The following is a 6,000-nucleotide window of genomic DNA, read 5'->3' as shown; positions in this document are numbered from 1 at the left end:
TCTCTCTAGGTCAGCCTGATTGTGTATCAATACCCTTTCTTCCAGGTTGCTGGTCTGTTCTTCTGCGTCCTCTAGTCTATTATTTATTCATTCTTTGTGTTTTAGTTATTGAGTTCTTCATCTGTGCCTGATTCTTTTCTATATCATCTGTCTCCATTGAAAGTCTCCCTGGAACTCTGCAGTCTTAAGTCTGATGAGTGTCTTTATGATGATTACTTTAAAGTCTTTATCGGGCATAGTACTTACCTCAGTGTCATTTAGCTCTCTTGCTATGACTTTTTCCTGTTCTTTTATGTGACACTTACTCTTCTGTTTCCTCATTTGGTCTAACTTTCTATGTCTGTTTCTATGTGTTAGGAAAGCCAACTATGTCTCCTCCTCTGGAAAGTTGTAGTCTTGAAGATGAGGTGCTTTAGTCCCCTGCAGTGTAATGTTCTCTGTTCACCAGAATCTGACACTTCAGGAGCGTTTCCTGTATGTGCTGCATGTGTATTACTGTTGCGGCTGAGCTACATTTGCCTTCGGTCCAGTCCTTTTCAATGGCTGTCTTTGGCTATTGTATGTAGGGTTTGATTCCTGTGTGTTAGTTGGCCAGTTTGGGACTTCCTTGTGCTTGAGTTCAGTCACATCAAGCATTTGCCAGAGATGCAGTAACACTGAACTCCATGGTGTTTTTCCTATGTTGTCTCCTGAAAAGCTTTCATTGATAGGCAGGGCCTGCAGTCAGACCCAATATCTATTCCGAGCCCACTGCTGGGGCCACAGTTGGACTGGTATGTGTAGTTTTCTTCCCCTCTCTCTGGAGCATGAGTCACTTTGGACTGCTACTGGCCACTGTCAGAGCTGATTATACACTGTCAGTCTTACGGCATCACCCTGGATTGACTCCAGCCAAGGGCATATTGGAGGGAGCAGTTCTACAGAAGAATATGGGGCCAAGTGAGTGGGGCCAGCAAGGTCTACTCATTCACTGCATGAAGGGACCTGGAGGTGCTTGGAAAAGCTCCTGTTGAGGCCCGCTATGTTGGAGGTAGGGGACCTGAGAAAACTACAGTAGTGGGACACTCTATTAGAAAATGAGGTGAAGGGCACCTGGGTGGTTCAGTGGGTTAAAGCCTCTGCTTTGTCTCAGGTTATGATCCCAGAGTACTGGGATTGAGGACCGCATTGGGCTCTCTGCTCAGCAGGGAGCCTGCTTCCCCCTCTCCCTCTGACTGCCTCTCTGCCTGCTTGTGATCTCTCTCTCTCTCTCTCTGTGAAATAAATAAATAAAATCTTTAGAAAAGAAAGAAAGAAAGTGAGGTGAAAAGTATTTGTGGTGTTTTGGTTCCTGCAAGTGTCTGTGTATCTCTGCTGGGGGTTGGGGGAGGGAAATGGTGCCTCCAGCATTTTTCTTCTTAGAGAAGTCCCCAAAAGTCTCTGCCTCTCCTATACAATCTTTATTAGTAAGTAAATATGCTTTGGGTTGACTAATCTCTATTAGTAAATAAATATGCTTTGAGTTGACTCCAGGCATTTTGACACTGCTGCTTCTGTGTGGTATCTCAGCTGAGCTGTTGTGGTGCTGTCTCTTTAAGGTAGGGGACTCTGTCCTTCAGCTCTCCCAAAATGAGCTTGCTGATTTTTAAAGTTCCAGGTGTTAAGCCCCACTGATTATTAGGCCCTTCTGGTTTTAAATCCAAATGTTATGGGGATTTGTCTTCTCTGGATGTATCTCTTGGGGTAAGCCTGGGGTACTTAACATAAGGAGTCTGCCAGTCTCTCAATTAGCACCTCCTCAATTAGCACCTCTCAATTAGCATATCTCTCCCTCCTGTGGATAATTCCAAAGGTCGGTGGGGTTCTGGACCACAAGAGCATCCTTCCTACCTTCTCTGATGTGACCTTTTCTCTACATTTAGCTGTGGAGAATCCGATGTGCCAGTCTCCAACTCATTTTTACACTAATGTAGTTGTTATCTAGTTGTAGCTGTGGTGAGATTAAAATCTTCCTACTCTGTCTACCTCCCCAAAAGTTATGAAAGACATTTTTAAGATGTTCTTCCCATTAGTAGTCATATAATTTCAAATTCAAACCACTGCTTACAATGACAGAGAATACAATACCAATGTTGGTGAGAATGTCAAACAGTAACCATATTTATTTGTGGTTAAAGTACCTACTATAAATACATATTAGAAGATGCTTAGCAAAATATAGTAGTCAGAGATGTGTATATAACAGCCATTCTGTTCTTGTGTATACACTAGAGAAACTTAAATCCATAGAATACACGTATACAAGTGTTTGTAGCACTGTTTTTAATAAGAAAAAAGTATGTGGGGGAACCTACATATATATCTATTGGCAGAGAATAATAAATAGAATATATTCATATATTCATTATATGTTCATATAATGAGCTACTGCACAGAAGTAAATATGAATAAAATAACAGCACATATTAACACTTATGAATTTTACAAATGTGATTTTTTTCTTGGAATAATATAAGTTGCTGAGGATATACATCATGGACTCAACTTCTTTAAAGTTTAGAAACACACAAAGTAACATCATTGTATCCTTATAAATGCATATGTATAGAGCAATGTTATGAAAGTTGGATCAGAATCATAAACAAAATTTGGATAGAAAAAATTTCTGTGATGGAACTAAAGAAAATAGATCAGGGAAGGAACTTCAGCAGTATTAGCAATGTAAATTAAGCAAAGTGATGGGTATATACATGTATATTGTTTTATTCCTTATACATTTGCATGTATTTAATCTTTTATAGCAACGTATTTTATATATGTTAAATTTTTCTTACCATTCTAACTGCCCCATTCTTAACAGGATTTCGTTTACTGCCTTTCTTAAAATATTTTACTAGAACTACATACTATGATAAAAGTATTAAAAACATAAGATCTATTATATTCTTTTATCTGTATACATCAACTCTACTAATGTTCTTGAAAGTGAAATATTTATTCTCTTTTATGTTGTGTGTTATTATTTACCTTGTCATCCAAAAAAATCTTTAAGCCCTTTTCATGTGTGTTGATGTGGATTACTGTCAGTGTTTTTTCTTTAGTTGATTCTGAATACATGGTGGAATTTAAAAATTAAAGCAAATGCTAATCTTGAATAGTAAATGTCAATGCTCTGCTGAATGTGTGTCTCCTGGAAATGGCCAGAGGTTATTTTTCAAGAGGCCTCTCATTATGTTGCTCATATATTCATGAATTTACCATGGAGCAGGATCTGACCCTTCAATTGGCAGGGTCAGAAAACTGATTATATAATTAAACCATAATAGATCTCTCACTTGTGAAAATACTTAATCGAGCTCTTAATATTGATCTATAAAATCAGAACAACAATTTAGTCAAAAATGTATTTAACTCTTAATAAAGGAATCTTGATTTGGTGTTAATGGCTTGTTCTTTCCCTGTAGGCAAAGCCATAATGGAAAACAGTACTAAACTATTTGAACAGAACGTTGTTTTGAGAACATTTTATAAAGGCAAACATAAATGAATGTCATATTTGGTGGCTTCAGATAACATGTTTATTAACATACTACTAATAATCATCTTAGTAATGGAATGTGAATATTTGAAACCTATTAACTAAGATTCTTTCTCTCCTGACCAGGGCTAGAATAGTAATAGTCAATGTTTGCCTCTGTGACTCTTTTTTTACTCATGATTGATACTTCATACTTGACATATTTTTAAATAAAGTATAATATATACTATTCTTAGGTATATAGCATATTAATTAAATATTTGCATTCATTGAGAAGTAATCACCATAATAAATTTAGTTACCACCTGTCACTATACAAAGTCACAATTTTTTATATAATGGAATTCTTTTTAGTGATAAAAAAAAAAGAAATCTTGCTCTTTGCAACCATGTGGCTGAACCTTGAAGGTTTTATGCTAAGTGAAATAAGTCAGACAAAGAAAGACAAATACCATATAATTTTACTTATGTATGCAGTCTAAAAACATAAGTGAACAAAACAAAACAAAACTCAAACAAACAGAACAGGGTGGAGGGGCAGGGTTGGAGGTAAGCAAAATGGAGGAAGGAGGTCCAGAATTACAAACTTTATAATAAAATAAGTAAGTCATGGGAATGTAATATATAGCATGGTGATTTTTAAAAAAAAAAAATTCATTTATTCATTTATTTGAGAAAGAGACAGCATGAGCAGGGAAGGAGCAGAGGGAGAGGGACAAGTAGACCTCAAGCTGAGCACAGAGCCCTACAGAGAACTCAATACTATGACCCTGAGATCATGACCTGAGCTGAAATCAAGAATCAGATGCTTAACTGACTGAGCCACTCAAATGTCCCAGCATGGTGATTATAGTCAATATCGCATTGCATATTTAAAAGTTGCTTAGTGAATAAATATTAAAAGTTCTCATTAAACAACAAAGAGGACCTATTCTTTTTTGAAATAAGATTACTTAGCCAAATTACAACTCTTGGAATTGTTTTGTTTGGGAAGGCTAAGACCTTGCCTGCCTTTCAGGTGACCTTGTATAAATCTGCTTTGATACATTTTGTTGATTTTCAAATGGAACTTTCACAGGACATCTGATAACCTTTGTTTCTTATTTGCATCTAATGTCTGTCACCCAACATAATAGCTATTACTTCCAGTTTTGTGTTGGCTGCAATTTTAATAATCTAAGTCATTGATAAAAATGTAAAACAGAGCAGAGGCTAAAACCTCTTTTGCATACTACTAGAATTTGTTTTCTCTCTTGACAGAATTATAGCTCTTTCTGAACATGACCAACCATTGACAACTCCATTCAAATTCCCTGCCTTCCAACAAAATGACTTTTTGTTCCTATGACCTTATGTTAGACCTTCTGAAATGCCTTTCTGAAATCCAGATGTACGATACCCAAAAAGTTTCTCAAAAAGTTTCTCAAACTAATAGCTCAGTAAAGTTCCATAGAAGAAAATACAGTTGATCTGAAGTGATCTAGTCTTTGTGTCCACATATCCTTGGTTAGTTTTTTCAATTTTAAGAATATAACATCTTTTTTTGAAACTTTATGGTATATCTTATTTCACAATTGTTGACATACTAAAATTCATAAATTTATAAATGGCCCTTCTACTCATGCAAGAAGCAGCCTAAGAATTATTTGAGATTCTGCTGTCCCTTCTCTTTTCTGATTTTCTACCAGCAAATCAGGGGTACATCAAGTCCATTCACTCTGCTGTCTATATTCCTACATATCAACATCCACTGTTTTCAGAAAAATCTGTATGATGGATGTCATAGGACTGAATTGTGCCTCTTCTTCCAAAATCATAGGCTAAAGCCCTAGTTCCCAATGTGACTGCCTTTAGAGACCGAGCTTTTAAAGAGACAATTAAAGTTAAATAAGGTAGGGACGCCTGGGTGGCTCAGTTGGTTAAGCAGCTGCCTCCGGCTCTGGTCATGATCCCAACGTCCTGGGATCGAGTCCCACATCAGGCTCCTTGCTCAGCAGGGAGCCTGCTTCTCCCTCTGCCTCTGCCTACCATTCTGTCTGCCTCTGCTTGCTCTCCCCTCCCCTCTCTGATAAATAAATAAAATCTTAAAAAAAAAAAAAAGTTAAATAAGGTTACAAAAGTGGGGCCTGAATTTAATGGGATAGGTGTCAATATAAAAGATAATGAGACTAGGAGAGTATACATACACACACACACACACACACACACACAGTGGGGCGGTGGGGGAGCAAATGTGGATAAAACCTGAAAGCAGTCAACTGCAAGCCAAAGAGAGAGATCTGCAAAGAAATCCAAACTGACTGCAGATACCTTGATATATGACTTGCAGAGTCCAAAACTTAGAAAAAGTAAATTTTAGTTGTTTAAACCATTCACTCTGTGGTAGTTTGTTTTGGAAGCTCTTGCTAATAAATGGTAATATTATATTTAGACTACCTTGTATAAAGTCATCACCTGTAATAATTATATCTTCTTGAAAAATT

Source organism: Mustela nivalis, assembly GCF_964662115.1.
Source record: "Mustela nivalis genome assembly, chromosome: 15".
Taxonomy (NCBI): Eukaryota; Metazoa; Chordata; class Mammalia; order Carnivora; family Mustelidae; genus Mustela; species Mustela nivalis.
The sequence above is the reverse complement of the archived record's forward strand: the minus strand, read 5'-3'. Positions refer to the sequence as shown.